At 38.1% G+C, this 15,563-nt stretch overlaps 2 non-coding genes across 2 annotated transcripts; one reads left to right on the top strand and one right to left on the bottom strand.

The window, feature by feature from the left end:
• The first annotated feature begins 1,715 nt into the window (after positions 1-1,715).
• Positions 1,716-1,823, top strand: LOC112760524 (small nucleolar RNA R71). The gene has a single exon (XR_003180960.1). It is a non-coding gene; the product is annotated as a small nucleolar RNA R71 (small nucleolar RNA).
• A 13,398-nt stretch (positions 1,824-15,221) lies between these two features.
• Positions 15,222-15,329, bottom strand: LOC112759982 (small nucleolar RNA R71). The gene has a single exon (XR_003180441.1). It is a non-coding gene; the product is annotated as a small nucleolar RNA R71 (small nucleolar RNA).
• Between the last annotated feature and the right edge of the window lie 234 nt (positions 15,330-15,563).

Genomic DNA, 15,563 nt, shown 5'->3' with positions numbered 1-15,563 from the left:
GGCTCTCATGGAGCCTCACAGATGTTTAGAGCAATGTTGGAACCTCCCAACACCAAACTTTAGAGTTTGAATGTGGGGGTTCAACACCAAACTTAAAGTTTGGTTGTGGCCTCCCAACACCAAACTTAGAGTTTGACTGTGGGGGCTCTGTTTGTCTCTGTATTGAGAGAAGCTCTTCATGCTTCCTCTCCATGGTTACAGAGGGATATCCTTGAGCTTTAAATACAAGGGAGTCTTCATTCACTTGAATGATCAATTCTCCTCTGTCAACATCAATCACAGCTTTTGCTGTGGCTAGAAAGGGTCTACCAAGGATGATGGATTCATCCATACACTTCCCAGTCTCTAGGATTATGAAATCAGCAGGGATGTAATGGTCTTCTACCTTTATCAAGACATCCTCTACAAGTCTATAAGCCTGTTTCTTTGAATTGTCTGCCATCTCTAGTGAGATTCTAGCAGCTTGTATCTCAATGATCCCTAGCTTCTCCATTACAGAGAGAGGCATAAGGTTTATACTTGACCCCAGGTCACACAGAGCCTTCTCAAAGGTCATGGTGCCTATAGTACAAAGGATTAAGAATTTTCCAGGGTCTTGTCTCTTCAGAGGTAATTTCTGCCTAGTCAAGTCATCCAGTTCTTTGATGAGCAATGGAGGTTCATCCTCCCAAGTCTCATTACCAAACAACTTAGCATTTAGCTTCATGATTGCTCCAAGGTACTTAGCAACTTGCTCTTCAGTAACATATTCATCCTCTTCAGAGGAAGAATACTCATCAGATCTCATGAATGGCAGAAGTAAATTCAATGGAATCTTTATGGTCTCTGTGTGAGCCTCAGATTCCCATGGTTCCTCATCAGGGAACTCCATGGAGGCCAGTGGATGTCCGTTGAGGTCTTCCTTAGTGGAGATCACTGCCTCTTCCTCCTCTCTAGGTTCGGCCATGTTAGACGTGTTTATGGCCTTGCACTCTCTCTTTGGATTCTCTTATGTATTGCTTGGGAGAGTACTAGGAGGGAGTTTAGTAATTTTCTTACTCAGCTGACCCACTTATGCCTCCAAATTTCTAATGGAGGACCTTATTTCAGTCATGAAACTTTGAGTGGTTTTGATTAATTCAGAGACAATGGTTGCTTAAGTCAGAGTGGTTTTTCTTAGAATTCTCTGTCTGTTGCTGAGAAGATGATGGAAAAGGCTTGCTATTGCTAAACCTGTTTCTTCTACCATTATTGTTGTTGAAACCTTGTTGAGGTCTTTGTTGATCCTTCCATGAGAGATTTGGATGATTTTTCCATGAAGGGTTATACGTGTTTCTATAGGGTTCTCCCATGTAATTCACCTCTTCCATTGCAGGGTTCTCAGGGTCATAAGCTTCTTCTTCAGAGGAAGCTTCCTTAGTACTGACTGATGTAGCTTGTATTCCAGACAGACTCTGAGAAATCATATTAACTTGTTGGGTCAATATTTTATTCTGAGCCAATATGGCATTCAGAGTATCAATCTCAAGAACTCCTTTCTTCTGATTTGTCCCATTATTCACAGGATTCCTTTCAGAAGTGTACATGAATTGGTTATTTGCAACCATTTCAATGAGTTCCTGAGCTTCTGCAGGTGTCTTCTTCAGATGAAGAGATCCTCTAGCAGAGCTATCCAATAACATCTTGGATAGTTCAGACAGACCATCATAGAAAATACCTATGATGCTCGATTTAGAAAGCATGTCAGAAGGGCACCTTCTGATCAATTGCTTGTATCTTTCCCAAGCTTCATAGAGGGATTCACCTTCCTTTTGTCTGAAGGTTTAGACTTCCACTCTAAGCTTACTCAATTTTTGAGGTGGAAAGAACTTTGCCAAGAAGGCATTGACTAGCTTTTCCTAAGAGTTCAGGCTTTCCTTAGGTTGTGAATCCAACCATGTTCTAGCTCTGTCTCTTACAGCAAAAGGAAAAAGCATAAGTCTGTAGACCTCAGGGTCAACCCTATTGGTCTTGACAGTGTCACAGATTTGCAAGAATTCAGCTAAGAACTGATGAGGATCTTCTAATGGAAGTCCATAAAACTTGCAATTCTGTTGCATTAGAGAAACTAGTTGAGGCTTAAGCTCAAAGTTATTTGCTCCAATGGCAGGGATTGAGATGCTTCTCCCATAGAAGTCGGGAGTAGGTGCAGTAAAGTCACCAAGCACCTTCCTTGCATTGTTGGCATTGTTGTTTTCGGCTGCCATGGCTTCTTCCTCCTTGAAGAGCTCTGTTAGGCCCTCTAGAGAAAGTTGTGCTTTAGCTTCTCTTAGCTTTCTCTTCAAGGTCCTTTTAGATTCAGGATCAGCTTTAACAAGGATGCCTTTGTCTCTGCTCCTGCTCATAAGAAAGAGAAGAGAACAAGAAAGTATAGAATTCTCTATGTCATAGTATAGAGATTCCTTGAGGTGTCAGAGGAAAAGAAGAATAGAAGGAGGAGGTAGAGAGAGGAGAATTCGAATATATAAAGAAGGAGGGAGTTCGAATTGCACCTTGAGGAAGAGTGTTAGTCTTTTAAATAGAAGGATGTGAGAAGAGGGGAAGAATTTTCGAATTTAAAGTAAAAAGATTTTGGAATAATAAAAAGAAGTTTGAAAATTTGATTGAGATTTTCGAAAATTAAGTTTGGGAAAGAAATTAAGTGATTTTGAAAAAGATTTTGAAATTAGAAATTAAAAAGATATGATTGAAAATTAATTTTGAAAAAGATGTGGTTGACTAATAGGAAAATTTTGAAATTTTGAAAATTAATTAGAAATTAACAAGATATGATTGAGAAGATATGATTGAAAATCAATTTAGAAAAAAGAAAGTTTTTTTTAAAATTAAAGTTGATTACATGACTAATAAGAAATTAAAAGATATGATTCTAAAATTTAAAATTTGATCCTTTCTTAATAGGCAAGTAACAACTTGAAAATTTTGAAGTAAATCATTAATTATAGCAAGGATTTTTGAAAATAAAAAAATGGAAAGAAATTGACTTTGAAGAGATATGATTGAAAAGATATGATTTGAAAAAGATTTGATTTTGAAAAATTATAAAAATTTGAAAAAGATTTGAATTGAAAACAAAATCTTCCCTCTAGTATCATCCTGGCGTTAAATGCCCAGAATGGCATCCATTCTAGCGTTTAACGCCCAAAATGCTACCGTTTTGAACGCCCATGTTTTTCTGTTTAATTCCTCTACTGAATGTTCTGAATCTTCAATTCTCTGTATTATTGACTTAAAAAGACATAGTTTTGAGAATTTTTTTTGAATTTTTCAATGATGAGAAACAATCAAAATACAATTAATCTTAGAAAACTCAAATCAAACAAACAATGCATGCAGGACACCAAACTTAAAAATTTTCATATAAGAGACACTAACAAATTGAGAATGCATATGAGAAACAACAAAACACACAAAACAAGAGAATTTAAAGATCAGAGCAATGAAATCATCAAGAACAACTTGAAGATTAATGAAGAACATAATGCATGTATTCGAAAAATGCAAGAAGAATAAAGACATGCAATAGACACCAAACTTAAAAATTGATACTAGACTCAAACAAGAAACATAAAATATTTTTGGTTTTTATGGTTTTATAAATTTTTTTTTGTGATTTTTCGAAAATTGAGTGGAAAAGAAAATAAAGTGATTCAAAACTTTTAATAAGAATTCCAGGAATCATGCAATGTTAGTCTAAAGCTTTAGTCTAAAAAGATTAGACATGGCTAGCCAAGCTTCAGCAGGACATTACATTCAGCAGCTAAATTGATGAGAATCAATCAGCTTTTGTGATGATAAGAACATCACCTTGAAACTCTATAATTCATTCTTAAAAATTCTGAAAAATAAATAGAAAAGTACCTAATCTAAGCAACAAGATGAACCGTCACTTGTCCAAACTCGAACAATCCCCGGCAACGGTGCCAAAAATTTGGTGCACGAAATTGTGATCATCAACAATGGCGCCAAAGGACTTGGAGCTCTTAAACATGAATCACACTTTGTCACAATTCCGCACAACTAACCAGCAAGTGCACTGGTTCGTCCAAGTAACAAACCTTACGTGAGTAAGGGTCGATCCCACGGAGATTGTCGGCTTGAAGCAACCTATGGTCACCTTGTAAATCTCAGTCAGGCGAATTCATATGGTGATGGAGAATTGATAATTAAAAGATAAACAAAACATAAAATAAAGATAGAGATATTTATGTAATTCTTTGGTTGGAATTTCAGATAAGCGTATGAAGATGCTTTGTTCCTCCTGAACCTCTGCTTTCCTATTGCCTTCTTCCAATCATTCATACTTCTTTCCATGGCAAGCTTTATGTTGGGCATCACTGTTGTCAATGGCTACTTTCCATCCTCTCAGTGAAAATGTTCTACGCACGCTGTCACCGCACGGCTAATCATCTGTCGGTTCTTGATCATGTTGGAATAGGATCCATTGATCCTTTTGCATCTGTCACACGCCCAACACTCACGAGTTTGAAGCTCGTCACAGTCATCCCTTCCCAGATCCTACTCAGAATACCACAGACAAGGTTTAGACATTCCGGATCTCAGGAATGGCCGCCAATAATTCTAGCCTATACCACGAAGGTTCTAATCTTAGATTAGAAACCCAAGAGATACACATTCAAGCTTGTTTGCATGTAGAACGGAAGTGGTTGTCAGTCACGCATTCATAACTGAGAATGGTGATGAGTGTCACATAATTATCACATTCATCATGTTCTTGGATGCGAATGAATATCTTGGAGAAGAAATAGACTTGAGTTGAATAGAAAAACAATAGTACTTTGCATTAATCCTGAAGAACAGCAGAGCTCCACACCTTAATCTATGGTGTGTAGAAACTCCACCATTGAAAATACAAAAGTGATAATGGTGTAAGCATGGCCGAATGGCCAGCCTCCAAGGTCTAGGGACTAAACGTCCAAAGATCCCCCCCCAAAATACAATAGTATAAGGTCCAATTTATAGAGAACTAGTAGCCTAGGGTTTACAGAAATCAGTAATTAATGCAGAAATCTTCTTCCAGGCCCACTTGGTGTGTGCTTGGGCTGAGAATTGAAGCTTCCATGTGTAGAGACTTTTCTTGGAGTTAAACGCCAGCTTTTGTGCCAGTTTGGGCGTTTAACTCTAGCTTTTGTGCCAGTTCCGGCGTTAAACGCCAGAATTCTTGAGCTGACTTGGAACGCCTGTTTGAGCCATCAAATCTCGAGAAAAGTATGGACTATTATATATTCCTGGAAAGCCCGGGATGTCTACTTTTCAACGCAATTAAGAGCGTGCCAATTGGGCTTCTGTAGCTCCAGAAAATTCACTTCGAGTGCAGGGAGGTCAGGATCCAACAGCATCTGCAGTCCTTTTTCAGCCTCTGAATTAGATTTTTGCTCAGCTCCCTCAATTTCAGCCAGAAAATACCTGAAATTACAGAAAAACACACAAAATCATAGTAAAGTCCAGAAGAATGATTTTTATTTAAAAACCAATAAAAACATAATAAAAACTAACTAAAATATACTAAAAACAATGCCAAAAGCGTATAAATTATATGCTCATCACCAACCATGAGATGCCACAGCAGGGGATCCTTGAGGTTGAGTTATTTGATGTGTGGGGTATTGATTTCATGGGACCTTTTCCACCCTCATATTCCAACAACTATATTCTAGTGGCAGTTGATTATGTGTCCAAGTGGGTGGAAGTTGTGGCTCTACCCACCAATGATGCCAAAGTGGTGATGAGCTTTCTTCAGAGATATATTTTCAGCCGGTTTGGTGTCCCAAGGACACTCATTAGTGATGGTGGAAGTCACTTCTGTAACAGACAGCTGGACTCACTTCTGCAGAGATATAGAGTCTGTTATAAAACGGCAACCCCCTATCACCCTCAGACAAGTGGACATGTTGAGGTTTCCAAAAGGGAACTCAAGAGGATTCTAGAGAAGACCGTCAGTGTCTCAAGAAAGGACTGGTCTAGGAAGCTTGATGATGCTCTCCGAGCTTACCGGATAGTTTACAAGACTCCTATTGGCATGTCCCCTTATCAGCTGGTCTATGATAAAGCATGTCACTTGCCAGTTGAGCTAGAGCACAAAGCTTACTGGGCAATCAAGTATCTGAACCTTGATGCTCAGGCTGCAGGAATTAAGAGAATGCTTCAGTTGAATGATCTTGATGAATTTAGATATTCAGCCTATGAGAATGCCAAGCTCTATAAGGAGAGAACCAAGATATGGCATGAAAAGAAGATTTCCATCAGAGTCTTTGAGCTAGGTCAGAGAGTGCTTCTGTATAATTCAAGGCTCAAACTCTTTCTCGGGAAGCTGAAATCCCGGCGGTCAGGACCGTTTATAGTTACCAGAGCTTCACCATATGGTCATGTGGAGATTCAGGAAGAGAATTCTGACAGAAAATTCACAGTTAACGATCAGAGGTTGAAGTACTATCTTGGAGGTAAGATTGATCACCAGAGGTCCGCTCATCTGCTGAACTAGCAGAACTGATCGTCAAGCTAGTTATGTTAAAGAAGCGCTTGTCGGGAGGCAACTCGATAATTTTGTATCCTTAGTTTAATTTTTCGTTGCATTGATTTTATTATTTATTTGATTTTTATTGAGTTTTTACTGTTTTTCCTTTGTTTTACGTGTACTTTGATCATGCAGAAATTTTAGAACAGGAACTAGACACTTAGAAGAATTTTTGCCAGCCCTGGAGACATCTAATTCGGATTGGTTGGCGCCAAACTTGGTATTTCCAAGTTCGGCGCCAAGTGCTACGTGAATCAGGGGAATTTGGGTCTGTAAGGTTGATGCCAAACTTGGGCCACTCAAGTTTGGCATCGTGTGTGCGTGCGAAAGTGGAATTAGGCTCTAGAAGGCCCACACCGAACTTGGAAAATCCTAAGTTTGTTGTGGAGAACGACGCATCAAGGACACAATTTGAAAGGTGTTGATGCCAAACTTGACCTTTTCAAGTTTGGCATGGAAACCTTGCGTACAAAGGGGAATTGCCTCTGCCAGGGGGACGCCAAACTTGGCTCCCCTGGCGTTTGGCGCAGGAAATTCGTAAAAAAAAAAAAAGCGAGGAAGCTGGCGCCAAACTTGGGATACACTAAGTTTGGCGTGGAGAGGGAATAATATGCTCGGGCATCATGGCGTCGAACGCCACTATCTCCAAGTTCGGCGCCAGTTGGTTAATTGTTCCTAAAATCAAGCCAAATCTCCACCAAATCCCATGGCATTGGTCCCCACCCCTATTCAGAGATCCTCTCCCCCTTTTTACACCCTACCCGTGACCCCCTCCCAGCACTGCCACACCCTCTTTTCTTCATCCCATTCCCTATATATTCCTTCAAATCCCCATACCTTTGCCCCACGCCCATTGACCAGACTTCTTTCCTTTTTCATTCTTTCCCCAGGACTATACATACCCTTCTTCACCCTTTCCCTTAATCTATGACACTTCCTCCTTCCCAACACAACCACACTTTAACCCTTCCCTAGCCCTGTCCGTCCCCTTCTCACCAACCCCCACTCCCTATATAAACTACATATAACCCATCTCTTCCCATGCACAACAATTTCACACGTCATCCCCCTTCCCTCTTCGGACCATTACCCTTATCCTTTTCTAACCTCACAACACCCATCACATACACCCCTCTATTTCCATCTCCTTCTATACCCCCTTGAGCCAAAGTCCTCCCACTTCAAATAATAACCCCATCTTGTTCCCTTTCCACCATCCATTCCCACCCCTCTATTCTGCTCAGCCCCTCCTTCCTTAATCCCTTTCTACTTTCTATTTCATTCAAAAAAAAGAAAAAAAAAGAAATTTTTAGCATTGATTTTTATTTTCTTCTGTTTAAATTTCTGCTCTTCTTTCTTCTTCCCCTTTGTATTTCTTTAATTTTCTCGGAGACGAGCAATAGTTTTAAGTTTGATGTTGTTGTCGCTTTGCTGTTTTATTCTGTTATTTCTATGGCACCGAAGACCACCCAACCTTCCAAGAACAGAAAAGGAAAGGAACCGGCCACCGGTTCTCATGATGCAAGAAGATTTTGCTCTAAACTGCATGAAGAACAATTTTATGAGATCACTGGCAAGAGGCCGGTCCTACCGAAAATGCAAGTTAATCTCCAATCGGATGAATATCCAGAAATTCAGCTTGAGATTCAGAGAAGAGGATGGTAATTTCTGTGTAATCCGCACAGACAAGTAGATGGTTCAAGAATTTTATGGGAACCTGTGGATTACTTATAAGGATGTGTCTGGAGTCAATGAAAGGGATCACAGAAGCTTTGTAAGGGAAAGAGTCATTGATTTCAGCCCTGAGATTATTTGGCAGACCATCCAGTTACCACGGACTATGCCCTCAGTTGAGTCTTACAGTGAGAGGGCAGAGAGGGATCAGCGACTAGAGCAAGTAGTCGCTGACATATGCATTCCAGATGCCCAGTGACCTGACGCCTTTGGCTAGGGGATGGCACCATTTTATTCGCCGGTCTATCATGCCCACAAGCAACCGGTCCAAGTGTACTGTGGACCGAGCCATCATAATTCACTACATTCTGTTGGGACAGCCAGTGCAGGTGGCGGACGTTATTGCCCAGCAGATTTACCATATCACCGCCAATACCAAAGAGAATACCAGGTTGGGCTTCCCACATCTCATATTCTGCCTCTGTGAGGCCACTAGGGTGAAGATAGAGAATGATTTCCCTATCCCAGTCGAGAAGCCCATCACAAAGAAAACTATGGAACTGGTTAGGGACTATCAGAGACTCCCAAGTGTCGAATATGCTGAAGAAGGAGCTCAAGAGGAGTAGCCACTACCTCAGGAACAATATTTTCCTCCTCAAGAATACTAGCAGCAGCTCGCATCCTCCATGGAGCAGATGAGGGTCACTAATGACAGCCGCTGACAGCAGTACATGGCGTCTATAAAGGAGATGAGAGCTCCACAGAACAGCCGATGGGAGCATCTCTGTACAACCTTTGATGAGATGAGAGCAGATAAGCACTCTCGGCGGCAGAAGATTCATCAGCTGAGACAGGATTATAGCCGCCTGAGAGGACCGTATGGAGCACAGCCTGAGGAGAGAGATCCCCACCAGGGAAATTGAGGTGGCCCAGTTCCTTTTCATTTTCCTTCTTATTTTGCTATTTTTATGATTAGGTTCCTATTTTTTTCTAATTTTGTTATTGCATGATCAGTTGTTATTTCAATTCCTAGGTTCTAGTTTAATTTACTGTTTATTTTGTTATTTGATTTTTATTCTGAAAGGGTGTCTCATGTATTGCTCACTGAGCTTGAAATCAAAAGAAAAGAAAGGAGAAAAAGATGTAATTCTTGAGTAAGAGAGTTTATAATAGAAAGTAGTCTCATTTAATCAAATGTGGTGATGTTCTCTATGATTCTAAATGCATGACATGAATCGTGCATGTTTGAATTTGAATCAAGGAAGGTTGATGTATAAGGAACAGGAGTTTAGAGAACTATTATGAATTTTCTGAAATTAGTGAAAGTTTATCCTTGAAGCGAAAAGAAACAGCAAAGAAAAAAAATATAAAAGCAAGGTCCAAGGCTCTGAGCACCAATGACTAGGGAGGTCAGACATGATTAAAAGCTCAAAGAGTTATTTTCCTAGTCATATGCTTGTGGTGTAGATGTGTCAAGTAACCCTTGAGACAGAACACTAAGAGTTGAGACCAAGTGCATTTAGCAGAGTATGCCAAAAGCTTTAAGCACCAATGTCTGGGAATAGCTGAAAGAAAAAATCAGAACTTCAAAAAAGTTCCCAAGTTAAGTGCTTGTGGTGTTCTTATGTCAATTAACCCTTGAGATATAACATTTAAAGGCACGGCTAGGCTCAAGGTGTAAAGCACCAATTCATTGAGAATTAAAAGGTATCAGCTGTGTTCAAGGATTAAACTGGAGCATAAAGATCAGAGAATTCATAATATGATCCGGATTCTAATTCCAAATGACAGTGACACTCCTCTGATTCAAAGGAGAGTGAGATGCCAAAATTTTTCAGAATTACAAGAGATAAACCCCACTTTAAGAAGAGACATGAACACAACTGAATTCTCACCTCTCACGCAAATTCACATCTTAATCATGTACTAATTTTGGTTGCTTGAGGACAAGCAACAATTCACGTTTGGTGTTGTGATGCGTGAGCATCTTCTCTGTCTTTTCCTAGTGAAATTGCCCTTGAATTGCTAAGTTTAATCAAGAATTATTATATTTTAGCCACTATCAATGCTACTTTGAGTTGTGTGCAATTCTATTTATTTCAGGTAGCATTTTGGATGAATTTAACGGATTTGAAGTCAATGATAGAGACTGGAGATAGTGAAGAATCCAGGCTGCTTCATCCATGCCAAACTTCAAGTTCTTCAAGTTTGGTGCCACAACAAGAAAGCCAAGGGAATGCTTGCGGCCGCCTCCACACCAAACTTGAAGTTCTTCAAGTTTGGCGCCAGCTCAACGAACCAAGGAAGAACCCACTGCCATCTCCACACCGAACTTGAGTTTACTCAAGTTCGGCACCAGCATCAACTCGTCTAAGGGACGTGTGCGAACCACTCCATGCCAAACTTGACCATTGTCAAGTTTGGTGCCACAAGCCAAGAAGCAAAAGGGAGTTCTCTGCCTAGTCCATGCCATACTTGACTCCCTCGAAGTTCGGCACCAACCTTTAGTACACAAGTGATCCCCAATTCGTCTCCAAAGGCATGTGAATCAATTTTTTTATTTGATTAAAAATTTATTTCTTTTATAATTAGGAAAATATATTATTTATTTTTTTTAAGAAATATATTTTACATTAATTACGGTTAGATATAAAAAAGGAAAAAGAATCAGCCCTTCGGGCTCAGCTCCTCTCTTCGACCCATTCCGCAATTTACAGTTTTTCTGAATGCTAGTTTTCTCTCTGAACCATGAGCAACTAAACCTCCACTGTTAAGATTAGGAGCTCTGTCTATTGTATGGATTGATAATATTAGTTTTCTATTTTAATTCATGTACTGATTTATAATTCAAGAATTATTTTCGTTCTTTATTTTATGAATCTGGGTGGAACGGAAGTATGACCTTGGTTCTAATTGAGTTCTTGTATAACATGGAAAAGCTCTTTACTTGAACAACAGCTTGAAAACATATTCTCCTAAATTTCTAATTATCTAGACTTAACGGGATACGTGACATATAATCCTCTTATATTTGGGTAATTAGAATTTCTGTGGCATATAACTAGAATTGCACTTCACCCTCTAATTGGAATTTAGTGACCAAGGAATTGGCGGTTCATAAAGGTTAGAGGAGACTAAAAAGGTGTAAGGAATTAGGGTTTAGTGATGAGCGGATAATTTATACGCTTTTTGGCATTATTTTTACATAGTTTTTAGTATGATTTAGTTAGTTTTTAGTATATTTTTATTAGTTTTTAATAAAAAAATCACATTTTTGGACTTTACTATGAGTTTGTGTGTTTTTCTGTGATTTCAGGTAATTTCTGGCTGAAATTGAGGGACATGAGCAAAAATCAGATTCAGAGGTTGAAGAAGGACTGCAGATGCTGTTGGATTCAGACCTCCCTGCACTCAAAGTGGATTTTCTGGTGCTACAAAACTGTAAATGGTGCTCTGTCAATTGAGTTGGAAAGTAGACATCTAGGGCTTTCCAGAAATATATAATAGTCCATATTTTTCCTGAGTTTAGACGACACAAACTGGCGTTCAACGCCAGTTCCATGTTGCATTCTGGAGTTAAACGCCAGAAACAGGTTGCAAAGTGGAGTTAAACGCCAGAAATAGGTTACAAACTGGCGTTCAACTCCAAGAGAAGCCTCTACACATGTAAAGCTCAATGCTCAGTCCAAGCACACACCAAGTGGGCCCCGGAAGTGGATTTCTACATCATTTACTCATTTCTGTAAACCCTAGTAACTAGTTTAGTATAAATAGGACTTTTACTATTGTATTTACATCTTCGGATCATCTTTCGTTCATGTTTTGATGATTGAACCCTCCTTGGGAGGCTGGCCATTCGGGCATGCCTGGACGTTGTTCTTATGTATTTTCAACGGTAGAGTTTCTACACACCATAGATTAAGGTGTGGAGCTCTGCTGTTCCTCATGAATTAATACAAAGTACTATTGTTTTTCTATTCAATTCAAGCTTTTTCCGATTCTAAGATATTCATTCGCACCTCAATATGAATGTGATGATCGTGACAGTCATCATCATTCCCAACCTATGAACGCGTGCCTGACAACCACTTCTGTTCTACCTTAGATTGAATGAGTATCTCTGGGATTCATTAATCAGAGTCTTCGTGGTATAAGTTAGAATCCATGGACGGCCATTCTTGTGATCCGGAAAGTCTAAACCTTGTCTGTGGTATTCTGAGTAGGATCTGGGAAGGGATGGCTGCGACGAGCTTCAAACTCGCGAGTGCTAGGCGTAGTGACAGACCCAAAAGGATCAATAGATCCTATTCCAGTATGATCGAGAACTGACAGATGATTAGCCATGCAGTGACAGCGCATTGGACCATTTTCACTGAGAGGATAGGATGTAGCCATTGACAATGGTGATGCCTAACATACAGCTTGCCATAGAAAGGAGTATGAATGATTGGATGAAGACAATAGGAAAGCAGAAGTTCAGGAGGAATGAACGCATCTCTATACGCTTATCTGAAATTCTCACCAATGAATTACATAAGTATCACTATCTTTATTTTACGTTTTATTTATATTTTAATTATCAATTCACCATAACCAATTGAATCCGCCTGACTGAGATTTATAAGGTGACCATAGTTTCCTTCAAGCCGACAATCTCCGTGGGATCGACCCTTACTCACGTAAGGTTTATTACTTGGACGACCCAGTGCACTTGCTGGTTAGTTGTGCGAATTTGTGACAAAGAACTAAGATTATGAACGTGCGTATTAAGTTTTCAGCGCCGTTACCAAGGAATGAACCGTCACGATTTCTGCGCACCAAGTTTTTGGCGCCGTTGCCGGGGAGGAACGAACAACAATTTCGTATTTGTTTCCGGCAACAACAGTGCCATGTTTGGTCTGGCAACAACACCAGATATTTGGCGCCGTTGCCGGGGATTGTTCGAGTTTGGACAACTGACGGTTCATCTTGTTGCTCAGATTAGGTAATTTTCTTCTTGTTTCAACTTTTATTTTGTTTTCAAAAAAGTTTTCAAAAAATTTTCAAAAATTTTTTTTCTTTGTTTTCGTTTTTTCCAAAATAATTTTCGAAAAATACCAAAAAAATTAATAAAATCATAAAAACTAAAAATATTGTGTTTCTTGTTTGAGTCTTGTGTCAATTTTTAAGTTTGGTGTCAATTGCATCTTTTTAATTTTTCTTAAAATTTTTGAAAATTCATGCATATGTTCTTCATGATCTTCAAGTTGTTCTTGATGATTTTCTATGATTTGATCTTAAATTTTTCTTGTTTTGTATCTTTTCTTGTTTTTCATATGCATTTTCAATTTGTTAGTGTCTAAAGTTTAAAAAAAATTTCTAAGTTTGGTGTCTTGCATGTTTTCTTTTCTTGAAAATTTTTCAAAAATAAGTTCTTGATGTTCATCATGATCTTAAAAGTGTTCTTGGTGTTCATCTTGACATTCAAAGTCTTCTTGCATGCATCATGTGTTTTGATCTAAAATTTCCATGCATTGTGTCTTTTTTGTGTTTTTCTCTCTCATCATTAAGAATTCAAAAATCAAAAAAATATCTTTCCCTCTTTCTCTCATAAATTTTCGAAAATTTGAGTTGACTTTTTCAAAACTTTTTAAAATCTAGTTGTTTCTTATGAGTCAAATCAAATTTTCAATTTAAAAAAATCAAATCTTTTTCAAAAAAAAATCAAATCATTTTCATTTTTCTTAATATTTTCGAAATTTTTAATTTGATTTTCAAAATCTTTTTCTTATTTCTATTTCATATTTTCGAAATTAATACTAACAATTAATGTGATTGATTCAAAAATTTTAAGTTTGTTACTTGCCTAATAAGAAAGGTTCAATCTTTAAACTCTAGAATCATATCTTTTTAGTTTCTTGTTAGTCAAGTAATCAACTTTAATTCTCAAAATCAAATCTTTTTAAATTTCTTTTTCAAATCTTTTTCAAAATAAATTTTAATCACAACTTTTCAAAATCAATTTCAAAATCTTTTCTAACTTCTTATCTTTTCAAAATTTGATTTTCAAATCTTTTTCAATTAACCACTTGACTTTTTGATTGATTCTTATCTTTTTCAAAACTACCTAACTAATTCTCTCTCTAATTTTCGAAAATCCCTCCCCTCTTTTTCAAAATTCCTTTTTAATTAACTAATTATTTTAAAAATTTAATTTAATTTAATTTTAATTTTAATTTTTGAATTTTAACTTTAATTTTTAAATATTTTTATTTTATTTTGTTTAATTTTTGAATTATTCTCTCATCTCTCATCTCCTTCTAATTATTTTATTTATCTACCAACACTCCTCTTTGTCTTAAAAATTCGAACCCTCTCCATCTTTCTGTGTTCGAATTTCTTTTCTTCTTCTACTCACATAAAGGAATCTCTATACTGTGACATAGATGATTCCAAATTTTTTTTCTGTTTTCTTCTTTTTCATATGAGCAGGAACAAGGATAAGAACATTCTTGTTGAAGCTGATCCTGAACCTGAAAGAACTCTGAAGAGGAAGCTAAGGGAAGCTAAAGCACAACTCTTTGGAGAAAATCTGATAGAAATTTTTGAAAAAGAAGGAGACATGGCCGAAAATAATAACAATGCAAGGAAAATGCTTGGTGACTTTACTGCACCTAATTCCAATTTACATGGAAGAAGCATCTCAATCCCTGCCATTGGAGCAAACAATTTTGAGCTGAAACCTCAATTAGTTTCTCTGATGTAACAGAATTGCAAGTTTTATGGACTTCCATCCAAAGATCCCTTTCAGTTTTTAACTGAATTCTTGCAGATCTATGATACTGTTAAGACCAATGGGGTTGACCCCGAGGTCTACAAGCTTATGCTTTTCCCATTTGCTGTAAGAGACAGAACTAGAATATGGTTGGACTCTCAACCTAAAGACAGACTGAACTCTTGGGATAAGCTGGTCACGGCTTTCTTAGCCAAGTTCTTTCCTCCTCAAAAGCTTAGTAAGCTTAGAGTGGATGTTCAAACCTTCAGACAAAAAGAAGGTGAATCCTTCTATGAAGCTTGGGAGAGATACAAGGAACTAACCAAAAAGTGTCCTTCTGACATGCTTTTAGAATGGACCATCCTGGATATATTCTATGATGGTCTGCCTGAATTATCTAAAATGTCATTGGACCATTCTGCAGGTGGATCCATTCACCTAAAGAAAACGCCTGCAGAAGCTCAAGAACTCATTGACATGGTTGCAAATAACCAGTTCATGTACACTTCTGGAAGGAATCCTATGAGTAATGGGACGCCTCAGAGGAAGGGAGTTCTTGAAATTGATACTCTGAATGCCATA

This window comes from Arachis hypogaea, chromosome 16 (assembly GCF_003086295.3).
Source record: "Arachis hypogaea cultivar Tifrunner chromosome 16, arahy.Tifrunner.gnm2.J5K5, whole genome shotgun sequence".
NCBI lineage: Eukaryota > Viridiplantae > Streptophyta > Magnoliopsida > Fabales > Fabaceae > Arachis > Arachis hypogaea.
The sequence above is the reverse complement of the archived record's forward strand: the minus strand, read 5'-3'. Positions and strand labels throughout refer to the sequence as shown.